Below are 16,493 nucleotides of genomic sequence, written 5' to 3'. Positions count from 1 at the left end.
TTGGTTCACAGTAATATTGAAAGATTACCACGTATTACGTGGTAATTTAAAAATATTACTATGTTTGACATTACACTGGTGATAATCTGGATGATAATATCACATTACCAACTTATAAAATATTATCGGATTAATGTTTTTATAGGTCACTGAGTTTTGAACTTATTTCTTTCTAGTTACCAAGTTTTAATTTGTATCGTAATGGTTACTCAAGTTTGATTTCATTTCACTGGGAGGTTACTCGCGAGTGACCATATCCATGCTGCTGGCGTGGATGCTGGAAAAAACATAGTCAGTTTAACTCACCACGTCCTCAGTTTGAGATGGAGTCTCCACGTCAGTCGGTTTGTCCACGTTAATAGACTTGTTTATGTCAGCAGAGATGATAACTGTTTTGATACTAAATGAAAACTTAGTGACCGAAATGAAATAATAAAATATATTTTCATGACAAATTTAAGTGTGCCATATTATTGAATAACTTATGTTATTTCATTTCGGTCACTAATAGAGAGGTGGTAGAAACGAGAAAGTAAAGAGGGAAAATCGAGAGGTGTAGATAAATAAAATAGTCAATTAAAAAAAGTATGGCCTCATTGGTTACATATGAAACCATAAGGCAAGTTAAGTGACTTTGAAACTATATACGACCTGTACCTTTAAGTCCTTTAGCATGTTGAATGATATCAATAAAAGCATTTGCAAAAGTCAAAGCCCTTTTAATACCCTTTCAAAATTTATTGTGATCATTGGGTCATTTTCTCTATTTTATTTTGTTGCATAAGATATAAAAATATGTCCATTTTGATTTTTCATGATATATAAATTAAAGTAAAAAAAATTAACATATTAAAAAAATGTATTTTTAAATATAAAAAGTAATTCGAATAATATAGATCTTTGGATGGAGAATGTGAGGGGAATAAAATATCATGATGGTGGTGTATGTTACCAATAAAAATAACTTTTTTAAAGACATATCTTTACACATGCATTTTTAGATAAACTTTTGTATGCATAAATAAAATAATAAAGAAAACCTTCTCCTTGGTGTTGTTCCCAAGATGATATATATATATATATAGAGGAATGCATCCTCTGCCAACGTTCACAGATTCGTAATCTGTGAACGTTGATATGAGCCGTTGGATTTCAATCCAACGGATGCACACCGTTCTATAAACAGTAACACTGTGCACTATTCATAAGCACAGTAAAAAGTGGGATACACAGTGTTTTAATCTGAACCATCCAATCAATCTCAGCACAGTAACTGAATCAATCACAGTCGTCCAACCCTATTAAAGTTACTGTACATCATCTGCGGACGCTCTACGAACGTCCGCAGATGATGTTTAGCCATATATATATACTTACCCTTAATTCTATCCCCTAAAAAATTTCCTTTTTGAACTCTCATTTTGGAGGGTCATTTGGCGATTTGTAATAGATGAAATATATAATACTAATAATTTGAAAGACCAGCCATCAATTAATAGCACCCACCTAACACATTGTTAGCTATTTCAATCAATAAATTCATAACACCTACCTAACCCCACCTGACCCATTGTTAGCTCTTTCAATCAATAGCACGTCAAGCCCTATGCCACCATCTCCCGCTTCAACTCCAAAGACCACGAGATCTCCACCTCCCTTGGCAGCAAAGACAAGGGCATGAGCTTCGCTAGCATGCTAAAGCCTACGCCGCCACCATCGCCCACTGCGCCTCCAAAGATAACATGATCTCCATGACGATTATGAAGGGATCAAAGAAGGGTAAGGAAAGACTTTTGGGATCAGATAAAACCGATTAGAAGTCCTCTCTGAATACACAGTCTTAGATGTTTGTGGATCTAGGATTACTTGATTTCTATTCATGTTTCCTTTATGATCTTCAATTTGTTTGATTTATGATGTTGGGCTTTAATATCTCATTCTTCTTATAATTCATATATCTTAGGATTATTTCAATAGTTTTAAATTGATGCTTTTAGTTATTATTTGTTGAAGATTGTGAATTTTTGTTCTTAATATGCTTTTTTTGTTTATGATTAAAGAAAATAAATGCAATTGTTTTCAAAGTTTTGCATGTTCATCTTTTTACATAAGGTTTCTTTCTTTGTTTGGTTGAATTTCACAATAGAATGATTAATGATTGATTTCATTATTTTTAGGTTTTTTTCAGAGAAAGTAGAAGAGGTTACATTTCATGGTGAAGCCCTTTGTTTAAGCATGAATTATTGATTGACATAGCTTAATTTCACAAAAGGGAGCACATTAATAGTACCATATTTTGTGTCTCCTACCAAGGATAGACCAAGTCATATGTCTATGATTTCTACTAAAAACAATATTCCTTCCAAGCCTACTAATCCACCGATTGAAACCCCATTTGCAAGCAATAATAATGTTGTTGAGAGCACCTATATTGATGATAGTAGGTATCCAAGTTTTGATTTTGGCACTCTATTATTATTATTATTATTATTATTATTATTATTATTATTGTTATTATTATTATTTTTTGTTTATTGCTTCCATGTTTTGACATCCAAACTTTTAGTATATAGAGGAAGATTATTTCATCAGACTTAGTGTCATACCCACCCCTTTGATCGAAGTGAATGTGGCACCTCATTAGTTAAAACTCCATTTTAACCACAACCAAACACCACTACAAAACAAAACCAAACTTACAGAACATGATTGACAACTTTTATACAAATTACAAGTTCAAAAACAGGCATATAAGAAACATAAATACCCAAATATGCTGGTATAGCAGCTACAAGACCACAACACAAACAAATAGAAAGGAAGGAGACCCACTGCATCATTGATCTCCGCACTGCCTCTACTCCTATTGAGCTGCATCACCGACTCTTCTCTTCTGATGGTGAGCTTCCGTCCTACTCGCTATCGTGCAATTGTTGGTGCTCTTGTTTATTTGACCATTACTCGGTCTGATATTGCATATACTGTTCGTGTTCTTAGTTAGTTTGTGAGTGCTCCTCGCTCTACTCATTACGCTGCCCTCTTATGAGTTCTTCGTTATCTTCGTGGCACTATATCTCATTATTTACTTTTTTTTGTCACGTCTTCTCTTGAGTTGCACGCCTATTGTGATGCTAATTGGGCAAGTAATGCCTCTGATCAACGTTAACTATTGGTTTCTGCATTTTTCTTGGAGATTCCCTTATCTCTTGGAAAAGCAAGAAATAAATCTACTGTTGCTCTTTCTATTGCTGAGGTTGAATCTATTGTTGCTCTTTCTATTGCTGAGGTTGAGTATGGTGCTATGTCCACTACTGCTAAGGAAGTTCTTTGGTTGCATCAGATTTTGATGGACTTTGGTGTCTCTATCTCTGTCCTCATTCCTATATACTATGATAACCAAAGTGCTATTAAAATTGCTGCCAACCATGTATTTCATGAACGTATGAAGCATCTTGAGATCGCTCTTCACTTTGTTCATCATCATTATCTTGCTGGCAGTATTCTTCTTCCTTATGTCGCCTTTACATAGCAGCTTGCTGATCTTTTCACTAAGGTACATACTTTCTCTCGGTTTCAGTTTCTAGTTGACAAACTTTTGGTTTATGACCCATCGTGAGTTTGAGGGGCGTGCTAGAGTATATACACTGTGTACATATACTGTGTACTTATATATATATATACACCCTTGAGTATACATACTTATGTATACACCTTTCTTGTATATATATGGACTAGCTTTACTCTAATGAACACGCATTCTTTTCTCTCATAATTTGTCTATCACCACTAATTCATTAAAGAAGAGAACTTTCAAGTTATTTATTTGATATATTATGACACAATTAAAAATAATTTATAATTTAAAAATAATATTTAAATATTTTTTTATTAACTCAATGTTGACCTAAATGATCAAACGGTTGAACCAATTAACCGAGACCTGAAAGTTAGACCAACTTAATGCCTAAGCGGAGTCTGATAACTATGATTTCAACCCTTTAAAAGTAAAATATATTATAGACATTTAATTATTTAATAATATCGGTTCAATTTAAAGTTTATATATGAATAACTTTACAAATAACATAATATAAAATTTAAATCACGTTGAATATAATTTTGTTTCTTTTTTTCAAAAAGTGGATAGATTGAAATAAAAGATTGAGTATAAACTAGAGATAAGGGACCACAAGAGTCGAGAATTACAAGAGCTCTATGAGTAGATGACAAAGAGAAATAAAAAATAGACAATACCGAGGAAATATATAAACACTCCTATGAAATACAAATGCATCCCAAATCTAAAACCGGTGAATATTATAAATGAAACATTATTCTTGTTTTATCATGTTTTATTCTACGAAAATTAAACATAAACCATTTAGTAATTCTACTATATTTGTAGCATATCATATCAAACGTCTATAGTTCATTTTTTTTTTCATATTTACGTTTTGATATAATTACTCCATCATGTCCCATTCATCCCAAGTGAAGGCTTTTTTTTTAATATACACAAATTAATACAACAAGAAAAGAGTTTATAACTCAACGGTATTTAACATACTATAAAAGATATTTAGTGTGAAGGTTTTAAGAGCTTTGAGTTCAAATTTCATTGAATATAATAATGGTAATGGAACCCCCAATTGTGAGTGTGAGTTTGAAATCCAAATTTTATATAATCGGGTGAAGGCATAAAACTGAAGGATTAATTCTAAATTCGTGTGCATGTTTTCAACTATATTGCCTTTATTGAGGAAAAAAAACCCTTGACTTCCATTTTTATTATAATATGTTTTTTTTATACAACTGCATTGGGTGTCATATTTAAACATTTATTTATGTTGTAGTTACATGTCCTTCTGTCAAAATTACTAATATCACATTTCCCGCTCCATACAGGAACAAGACAAAATTTTCACCTCAAAATGAAGATCTTACCATACATGTTCTGGAGTTTCAAGTCTAGAGTTAGAAAACTCTAGAATTGGGTGAAAACTTATATTGTCTGTCGGATCAAATAAATCTCACCCCAAAATATCTAGAGTATCAAATAAAGAGGCTAAGGGCTATAAATTGATTTAAAAGTGTCCTTATTTGAAAACCAACCAAGACTTGAATTCTTAAAGCAATAAAGCATTCTTGTTTTCAAGTTCCTTTTTTTATCTTTATAAGTTTGTTGTCAAGCTTTGCATACTTTCTTTAAATTCACGCATTTTCACAAACACATTTGAGTGAATGATCGGCTTCATATCAAGAACCATCGCTCCCTCTTTCCTTGCTGGATATCTTGTTTCTTGAAACTTTGGTTGCATCGAGTGGAAACCCTTCCAATCTGCGCATTTTTCACAAACAAATTGATCTGCTTCACAGTAAGAATCACATTTTTGTTGGATATTATGTTTCTTGAATCTTGGTCGTAATTGCAATGAGTGGAAACTGTTGGGGACTAGCGATGGGCTTAGGGACCAGTAGTCCCCACATCGCTCGTGGGAGGCAGCTTCCTCTAGTTGATATACTACCACCAACCCTTCCCCCATGAAGCGTGGTTATGGAGAAGTTAGGGTGGTGGATCACTGTCTTAACATGGTATCGGTAGCTATGGGCTAGGGATCTTGGGTCCCACATCCGGCTGTGGGCCAGTGGGGATGACTGCGAGTGGGCTTAGGAAGATAGTCCCGCATCGCGCGTGGGAGCGCTTCCTCCCAGGTTGATATCTACTACCAGCCCTTCCCGCATAGCTGCGGTTATGGAGAAGTTAGGGTGGTGGGTCCCTGTCTTAACAGAAACCATCTTTGTATTCACGAATTTTCGCAAGATCAGCTTCATAACAAACCATCTTTGAAAAAATCCTTGATTTTGATTGATGATTATTTGCTTTGAAGACATATATACTGTTCCGTTCCGTATGTGTTGTTTGTGAGCCATTACTCATTAGGGAAACTTTGTGATTCTTTTTTTGTCTTTTTCACATCTCTGAACTTCTTTATTCTAAAACTTAGAAAAGTATGTCTTTGTTTAACTGGAAAGATAGATCATTTTCTTTTTTACTTCTTTACTTTTTATTGTGTGATATATGGATTCATTTATCTTTTTTAGATATTAGACATTTCTATCAAGTATTTTCTTCCTTATGGCGGTGTTCAAGCATCTTATGTTCTTCGTTTTTTTATATGAAAAATTGTGGTATCTTATGAGCATTGTTTATTAATATTAATTTTCAATGTCCTGTTTCATCCCTGAGCTTTTTCGTCAATGATATAGAGCTGTAACAAAAAGCTGGAACTCTTGAATGAGAAGTCATAGTATTCCTGGGTGGTTAAAAAAATATTTTTGAAAAGAATTGTTGTTGCAAGTTGTTTGAAATTCAGTTTATGTTTGGAGTAATGGTTTAAGCATGGATTAGTCTTGTCTATATGGTTATAACACTTTCCATACTTCGCTTGTATTTGTTAATATATAGTTAATTATCAGATTTATACTTGCATGCTTCTCTTTTCCTTCACCTTGGCTAATCAGTCTGTTACATTGTGTTGATCTCATCCAGTCACCAAAACTGGGAAGAGAAGTGTGGAGACTCCAGTGAGGGGTTGGTTGCCTCAGGCATCAGGCAATCCATTGCTTGCTGAGTATGTCGCAAATCTCACTGTCCAGTCTGATTTTGGCCGTCCTGGCGCCATTGTCATCACAAACCTTCATAGCAAGGAGTTCTACCTGATGGAGATTGTGATTCATGGTTTCAGTGGGGGCCCTGTCATTTTTCTGTCAAATTCTTGGATCCATTCTCGCAGTGATAATCCTCAGAGCAGGATTCTCTTCAGCAATCAGGTTAGGAACTCTAATAATTGTTGGGCCATTGTATCTTTGTTGATATTATATGATCAATTTTGGTGCCAGCCAGTTTATCAGCCGTAAGTGGCATATTTAGAAGATAGAACATATTCAAATATCTCATGTAATATATATTTGTAAAAGAACTGCATCTAAATAAGATATAAACAACAATGGGTCTAAGAGCTTGTTACTGGTCTGTTCACAGTTCCACTCAGAGCAACTCTAGCATAGTGGAGTTTTGTTTCTCTTTGCCTAGAAGTTTTGCAACTTCAATATCAATAGAATCTACTCGGTATTTGTATTTCCTTGTCATTGGTTTTGTGATTGTATCAAACAGGCATACTTGCCATCTCAAACTCCCAATGGTCTTATGGACCTTTGACAAGAAGACCTGATTTGCCTTCGTGGTGATGGGCAAGGCGAGAGGAAAATGTTTGAAAGAGTCTATGACTATGCCACATAGAATGACTTGGGTAATCCTGACAAGGGTGAAGATCTTGCTAGGACAAATCTAGGAGGTAATCAGAAACCATATCCTAGGCGTTGTCGTACCGGCCGACCACCAGCTAAGTCAGGTATATTTCTCGAGAATGTATATGATGTTTCATTCTTCATGCTTTTATGTACCTTATGTAGAAGGAACAACTTCTGTAATCCCTTTGTGTTCTTCAAAATGAACTTCTTAATTATGATGCCCACTTTCAATTATAAAGATCCTATATCAAATCTGATTTGTGTTTATCTCTTGTTTCCTGTAACTCTTTAAGGATGTCTGATAAAGACGAGTATTCATTTGATTCTTTAGTTTTGCACAGATTTTTATTTGATCAAATCCTTCTATTTGTATTTAAAATTCTTTTCTAGTCAGTAGTAGCATATTTGCATTTGTGGTAATCAAAAGATGTTTTTTTTTAACCATTAAATTTCAGATGCTTTTGTTTGTACTCGGTGACCCTCTATCAAGCTTCAATTCAGAAAAGTAATATTTTTGATGTATGAATCTAAGTCTTATTAGTGCCATTGTGTTGAACTTCAATCAGATCCAACAGCAGAGGGTCGGATAGAGAGGCCTCATCCTATATATGTCCCTCGCGATGAGGCATTTGAGGAAGTCAAGCAGACCACATTTTCTTCTGGAGCTTTAAGAGCATTACTTCACAATCTGATACCAGCCCTAAAAGCTGCACTTTCTAGATCTGACAAACAATTCGAGTGCTTCTCTGACATCGACCAGCTATACAAAGTCGGGGTACTACTCCAACGTGATGAACCCAAAGCAACCACCAAGCTTTTACTCCCGTCAATACTGTCAAGTATCATGAATGTCGGTGAAAGATTTCTAAAATATGAGGTTCCATCTATCATATCAAGTAAGTCTTACAGCTACTTTCATATGAGCAAGAGCAAACCTCTTTATCACTGAGATGTTGTAGCATCAGTCTCCCATTTACTGAAGTTGTTAAATTCTCTCCTTGTTTTGTGTACTAAACTCGTCACATATATATTGGTGATATGTTGTCCACAGGGGACAATTTTTCTTGGTTACGGGACAATGAATTTGCCCGCCAGACTTTAGCTGGTGTAAACCCAGTTGATATTGAAAGACTGAGGGTATGGTGTAAATTGACGTCATGAATAAATGTTTGATATAATCTTCATTTGCATACAGTAATGCTTATTTCGAGTTTATCAATGCAGGAGTTCCCTATAATCAGCAAGTTGGATCCTGCTGTTTATGGTCCTCCAGAGTCGGCAATAACTAAGGAGTGTATAGAGCATGATTTGACCGGAATGAGCCTTGAAGAGGTATGCAAAGGTACATGTGAAATAGCATAATCTTATTTGGTGCATTGTTCTTATCTACTTGTTTGTAATCATGGTGCAAGCAATGGAGAATGATAGATTGTTTATTCTTGATTATCATGATCTCCTTCTTCCATTTGTAAAAAAGATCAACTCCTTGAAGGGAAGGATAGTTTATGCTTCAAGAACAATATTCTTCCGCACCAGATTTGGCATTCTTAGACCAATTGCTATCGAGCTTAGCTTGCCACCTACTGCTTCCAATCCTCCTAAAAAAAGGGTATATACAAGAGGACATGATGCTACAAGTCATTGGATTTGGAAATTGGCAAAAGCTCATGTCTGTTCAGTTGATGCTGGGGTCCATCAACTAGTGAACCATTGGTAAGGGGATTTCGATCAATTCCTTCTTTTGCAGGCTATTTATGATCCTATGCCACACACATGAACTTTTGAATTCAACATTTGAATGCAAATAAACACTTTTTCTTCGTGTATACTGAGAGAGATGCTTTAGGTAACTAATGTGGTTTTGAATTTCTAGGTTTAGGACTCATGCGTGTATGGAGCCCTACATAATTGCTGCTCATAGGCAGCTTAGTTTCATGCACCCAATTTTCAAGCTGCTGCATCCACATATGCGATACACAATGGAAATCAACGCATTGGCACGCCAAAGTTTAATAAATGGTGGTGGCATTATTGAGGCCTGTTTTAGCTCAGGGAAGTACTCATTAGAGCTTAGTTCAGCAGCTTATAAGGGCGTGTGGCGATTTGATATGGAAGCACTGCCGGCTAGGAATGGGGGGCGGGCGGGCGGGAATGGGATCCCCGTCCCCATCCCCCGCTCTCCACGGGCGGGGATTACCCGGTTAGAAATTCCATGGGAAAAATCCTCCCGCTCACTCCCCTGGGATCCCCCGCTCCCAAAAACATTAATATAAAAATTTTTCTATAAATAACTATAATATTTCTAATCGATTTATATGCTAGCATGCTTAAAAGATCTTTATATACTGATTGAAAATAAAAAAATATAATGTATGATGAAAAAAATCTAGACAAATGGATATTTGAATAAAAAAAATCTAGACAAATTACAATTACCTAATTATCCAATTCATTTAAATTAAATAAATAATTAGTTTTTATGAATATTAGAAATTTGAAAATTAGAAGTTTGAATTTTAATTTTGTAGATATATTATATAATAATTTTATTAAAATAATTTAAGATTTTATTAAATAAATATGTTTTAATGAAATACATAAATTTAAATAGTTAATAAGTTGTATGAAATAATTGTGAGTTCCATAATAATAACTAAAAATATTAACAAATAAATATTTATTGATTATATATATATATATATATATAATATTATGTTAATATTGAAATAATCTTTAATAAATATATTAAAAATATATAATATATTCTTTTGGGAGAATCCTCAGGGAGGCGGGCGGGGATCCCCGTGGGGAGAGAGACCATTCCCCGCCCCGCCCCGCCTCCCGCTAGGAGGGAGAAATTTTTTCCCCGCTCCCGCCTCAGCGAAGGGGGATGTTTCGATGAATCCCCGCCCCACCCCCATTCCTACTGCCGGCTGACTTGATCCAAAGGTAAAGGTTTTGTGTATTCCTTGCAAAATCCTTGGAGCAGTTATCACTTTTCTTTAAAATTCAAATCTTCAAAGGCATTCGCAGTTGTTGTTGTTGTTGTTGTTGTTGTTATTATTATTATTATTCTTGATGTGGTTGTCTGTATAAGGTGATAACTATTTTGATCACTTTCATTTTTCGGAGGCATGGCTGTAGAGGACCCCTCGATGCCTTGTGGCATAAAAGCTTGTCATAGAGGACTACCCTTACACCCCGGATGGTTCGCTCATCCGGTCGGCGATACAAGATTGGGTCCGCGACTATGTGAACCATTTCTACACCAAAGACGAAGTCATTACTTCCGACACGAGCTCCAAGATTGGTGGGATGAGATTAAGAACAAAGGTCATGCGGACAAGGAAGAGCGAACCATGGTGGCCAAAGTTAAACAACCAAGAAGACCTGATCAACATTCTGACTATCATGATATGGACTGCTTCAGGACAACATGCAGCTGTAAACTTTGGTCAGTACCCATTCGGAGGCTACATGCCGAATCGGCCTACTCTAATGAAGAAACTCATCCACAAGGAGATGAGCCTGACTACGAGGACTTCATATTGAATCCTCAATACACTTTTCTGTCATCGGTGCCATCTCAACTTCAAGCTACTTGTTATGCCAAACACAACAATAATATGAAGAAAAACAAAAGAAAATAGTAGCACACAGAGATTTATGTGGTTCGGTCTATATGACCTACGTCCACGGGCAGGGAGATAGAGATTTCTTATTCTTCTCTTTTGAGGAAAAAACTCATATAGATGATACAGATAAAAACCTATATATATCCAAATTAAAATAAAATAATATAACCCAAAAGCCAAAAGCTCACCACAGATTTTCATTGAAATCTCTAATTTAGGTTTAACTCTCTAAATTAGGGTTGAGTCATAATTTGGATAGGGTTACAATCACAATCAATTTCAAATTCAAGGCATCTCAACAAATCTCCACCTTGACTTGAATTTTCCCATGCATCAAGAACCAAGAACATCGCCTGCCATCCACGCCCCGAAGGGCCTCACGCTGTGCGGATATTCACCAAGTCCAAGCTATGCTTGAACTTTTCTGTAGGTAAAGGCTTCGTCAACATATCTGCTGGATTGTTTGTTGTGGCTATTTTCTCTATGGAGAGTCGTTTGTCCTCAATAACATCCCGAATGAAGTTCAACCTGACATCAATATGCTTTGACCTTTCATGATAGATTAGATTCATAGCCAAGCTTAATGCACTTTGACTATCACAATAAATAATTGGTCTCTGCACATTCAAGCCCAAACTATCAACAAGACCATGCACCCATATGCCTTCCTTCACCCCTTCATCGGTGACATGTATTACGCTCGATGGTGGACAAAAGCAACTGTAGGTCGAAGTGTTACTTTCAGTGATGGCACACCCAAATAGGGTAAAAAAATATAGCAAGTCAAAGATCTCCTCTTAATAAGGTCTCCGCCATAGTCGGAATCAGATAGCCAACAAGACCACCAAGATCAGACCATCGCATTTCCATAAACCAAGCAAATATCACTCGTATCTTTCAAATATCGCATAATCCATTTAACTGCCTCCCAATGAGCCTTCTCTGGATTACTCATAAACCTACTTACCACACTAACTGCATGAGCCAAATCTGGCCTTGTACATACCATTCCATACATCAAGCTACCAACAGCATTCGAATAAGGGACTCTACTCATGTAATCCCTCTCATCATTTGTAGTAGGTAAGGTACTAGCATCAAATTTAAAGTGTGATGCCAAAGGAGTACTAACTGACTTTGAGTGTTCCATCTGAAAAGACTGCAACAACTTTTTAATATATTTCTGTTGTGAAACATATAATAGTCCTGCTTTCCTGTCTCTCCAAATCTCCATACCCAACATCTTTTTGGCTGCACCTAAATTTTTCATTTCAAACTCATTGCTCAATAATGCCTTCAAATTATCAATTTCAGCTTTATTCTTAGCTGCAATCAACAAGTCATCAACATATAGCAACAAATATATAAAGGAACCATCTAAAAGCTTTCTAGAGTAAACACAATTATCATACTCATTACGTACAAAATCATGAGAAACCATGAATGCATCAAACCTTTTATACCACTGCCTCGGGGACTGCTTCAACCCATACAGTGATCTTTTCAGCAAACATACACAGTCTTCCTTTCCAGAAACAAGAAATCCCTCTGGTTGTGACATATAAATCTATTCCTCCAGATTCCCATGTAAAAAAGCTGTTTTGACATTAAGCTGTTCTAACTCCAAATCAAAAGCACTTACAATGGCTAGAAGAACCCGAATTGTTTTGTGCTTCACAACTGGTGAGAATACCTCATGATAATCAATTCCCTCATTCTATGAGAAACCCTTTGCCACAAGCCTTGCTTTGAACCTTTCTGGTTCAACTCTAGGAATCCCTTCTTTCTTCTTGAATTACCCATTTGCATCCCACTGGTTTTACACCCTTTAGTAATGGAACTAGTTCCCAGGTTTCGTTCTTTGCTAGAGATTGTATCTCCTCATTCATGGCAATCAACCATTCTGATGCTTCTCTACTCTGCAATGCCTCTTTATATGACCTCGGTTCATCAGAATCAATATGTTCTCCTACTGCCAAGGCATAAGCAATAGAGTTAGTATTAACAATATTAACACAATCTGCATACCTCAAAGGCTTTCTAATTTCCCTTCTTGGTCTCCTTGCTGCTATACTCTGTGATTCAACAGTTTCTTCTATTCCTTTTTGAGCTTCAATCTCAAACTCCACCTTCTGGTTAGCACTCTGATCTTTATTACTTGCAACATTATCAAGCTCCTTTCTCTGGCCAAACATAGCAGATTCATCAAGAGTAACATCTCTACTAATAATAAATTTTGGAGTTCTGTCTTTTTCAGTACACCACAATCTATATCCTTTAACTCCAACAGCATACCCTAGAAATATGCATTTCATTGCCCTTGGCTCAAGTTTACCATCATTCACATGAGCATAAGCAGGACAACCAAATATACGCAAACCAGAATAATCAGAGGGTTTACCGGACCATATCTCTTGAGGAGTCTTCAAATCAATTGCAGTTGATGGAGATCTATTCACCAAATAACAAGCAGTGTTAACTGCTTCGGCCCAAAATTGCTTAGAGAGGCCAGCACTTAATCACATGCATCGAGCACGCTGTAACGGTGTTTGATTCATGCGTTCTGCAACTCCATTCTGCTGTGATGTATATCGTACAGTGTGGCGCCTCACTATACCTTCTTTCTTGCAAAACTCATCAAATGGTTTATTACAAAATTCTAAACCATTATCTGTTCTAAGTGTCTTGACTTGTTTGCCTGTCCGCTTTTCAACCATAGTCTTCCACTCCTTGAACCTCCCAAACACCTCATCGTTTGATTTCAGAAAATATACCCAGACCTTTCTAGAATAATCATCAATGAAAGTAACGAAGTACCTGCACCTGCCATGAGACTCAACTAGAGAGGGACCCCACAAATCTGAATGAATATAATCAAGAATACCAGTTGAAGTGTGCTTTCCAGACTGAATTTCACCCCGCGTTGCTTTCCCATAACACAATGTCACAAAATTTCAATTTCCCAGTTTCTACACCACCCAACAATCCTTGTTTGCTCAGCACTGCAAGCCCTCTCTCACTTATGTGACCCAGTCTGTAATGCCATAATTCTGTTATATCATCATGCTGCTCCGAGGAATGAGATATAACCACTGTTCCCATCACTGTACTGCCCATCAGTAAGTAAATACCATGCTGCAATCTACCTTTCATGACTACCAGAGGACCTTTAGAAACTCTTAATTGCTCTCGATCACCAGAGAAACTGTACCCTTGTTTTGCTAGAGTACCAATAGCAATTAAGTTCTTGCGTAGACCAAGAACATACCATGCATCAAATGTTCTGACTATTCCATCATACATCTTAATCTGCACAGAACCACTGCATTCAACACTAAGCTCCTCATCATCACCCAAATGCACACTGGCTTTCCAATCCTTGAAAAAGTGGACAATTCCTTTGAGAATGTCATATGATAAGATGCACCAGTGTCCAAGACCCAAGTATTTGCAGAACCTGAAATACTGACAATCAAAACATCACTTCCCACGGCTTCATCAGAACTATCCACTGCTATATCATCATTATCTTGCATCACTGTAATTCTTTTCTGCACTACAGATGCACTGGGATTACCACTTGATTCTTTATTCTCATATCCTTTCTTCCTTTGTGGGCAATTCTTCCTAAAGTGAACTTTTTCTTTACAGAAAAAACAACGTAATCCTCCAGGTCTAGATTTGGAACGTGATTTTCCCCTGTTCCTACCATCCCGTTCCTTGATCCTACTTCTGCACCATCTTCTTTGGAACCAGAAACCTTTCGCTTCAATTCCTTAGATTGCATAGCATCCTTCACATCGCTAACAGAAATACTGTCTCTACCATATAGCATAGTATCAACAAAATTCTCATATGAATTTGGCAAGGAACATAAGAGGATGATAGCTTGATCCTCATCATCAATTTTAACACCAACACCTTGTAGATCTAGAATAATCCGGTTAAAATTGTCAAGATAATCTTTCACCTGCATATTCTCTGTCATTCGAAAGGTATACAAACGCTGCTTTTGATATAACCGGTTGGTTAGGGATTTCTTCTGAAACTTGCTTTCCAGCTTCTTCCATAATCCTGCCGCAGTCGTTTCATTAATGACCTCTCGCAAAACTTCATCAGTTAGACTCAAAAGAATAGCGCTATGAGCATTTGCCAAAATCTCTGCCTTCTCCTCCACCTTCATCTCCGCTGGTAATTTTCCTTCTCCTTCCAATGCTGTCGCACATCCCTGCTGAACCAAAATCACCTTCATCTTGATCTTCCACAAAGTAAAATCATTCGATCCATTGAACTTCTCAATTTCGAATTTATGAGAGGCCATCCTTTCAGCAAACCCAGAAACCCTAAATTCGAAGTTGAATTCAATGGACCTTACTTTGATACCACTTGTTATGCCAAACACAGCAATAATATGAAGAAAAACAAAAGAACATAGTAGCACACAGAGATTTACGTGGTTAGGTCTATATGACCTACGTCCACGGGCAGGGAGATAGAGATTTTTTATTCTTCTCTTTCGAGGAAAAAACTCATATAGATGATACAGATAAAACCCTATATATATCCAAATTAAAATAAAATAATATAACCCACAAGCCAAAAGCCCACCACAGATTTTCATTGAAATCTCTAATTTAGGTTTAACTCTCTAAATTAGGGTTGAGTCATAATTTGGATATGGTTACAATCACAATCAATTTCAAATTGAAGGCGTCTCAACACTACTCAAATAATGGCAGTCCAGGACACCTTATCGATGCATTCTCCTGACGAGGAGTATCTGGGTCAGCTACACAATTCACACTCTCACTGGATCAAGGATCGGCAAATAGTGAACTATTTTGAAACATTCTCCGCAAAATTGGTCGAGATTGAGGACATCATACACAAGAGAAACAAGAACTTTCATCTCGAGAACAGAAGCGGAGCTGGTGTACCTCTATAGGAACTTCTTCTTCCTATCTCCGGTCCCGGCGTGACGGGCCGTGGCGTTCCGAATAGCATATCCATATGAACCATTAGCTGCTTGCATTATATCTAATTGTGCGCATATTGTTTGAAATTAGCTCCACAGATTGATATAAATATAAATATCATTTGTTTGCAAGATTTGCACAAGGTTTGGCAAGTCCCATTGTTACAGTGTAGGTACAAGTAAAAATTTCTTAGGCCTCTAGACTGTGTTGTCTATTTTATCAGTGTTTTTTTCTTCAAATGAAAGGTGTAGTTTACCTTCAAACTTTGTGAAGAATTGGAAGGAGAAGCTTCGGTTGGCTCAATTTGTCGAAGTCATTTCATTGTAATAAAATTTTAGATCAATTATTAATAGGTTGATATCAAGATCTAACTTTTCTGCTCTTTAAATGCATTCTGATCACTTGAAAAATAATAATTAAAAAAAAAAACTCTCAAGGACTATGTCAAGTGGTTTACATGTTTCGCCACTCTCAGCAAATAGTTTTGAAGATAAAATAATAATTTGAAATTTTTGGTTTGTGTTAATTTGTTTTTGATGTTTCAATTAAAAATAATTTGTAAAGTTTATTT

At 36.3% G+C, this 16,493-nt stretch overlaps 1 pseudogene; it reads left to right on the top strand.

Moving 5' to 3' along the window:
• The first annotated feature begins 1,585 nt into the window (after nucleotides 1–1,585).
• On the top strand, nucleotides 1,586–16,225 carry LOC120270879 (annotated as a pseudogene).
• The last annotated feature ends 268 nt before the right edge of the window (nucleotides 16,226–16,493 follow it).

This window comes from Dioscorea cayenensis, chromosome 10 (genome assembly GCF_009730915.1).
Source record: "Dioscorea cayenensis subsp. rotundata cultivar TDr96_F1 chromosome 10, TDr96_F1_v2_PseudoChromosome.rev07_lg8_w22 25.fasta, whole genome shotgun sequence".
In the NCBI taxonomy this organism is placed as follows: Eukaryota; Viridiplantae; Streptophyta; class Magnoliopsida; order Dioscoreales; family Dioscoreaceae; genus Dioscorea; species Dioscorea cayenensis.
Note: the sequence above shows the minus strand (reverse complement) of the source record. Positions and strands in the feature narration are given on the sequence as shown.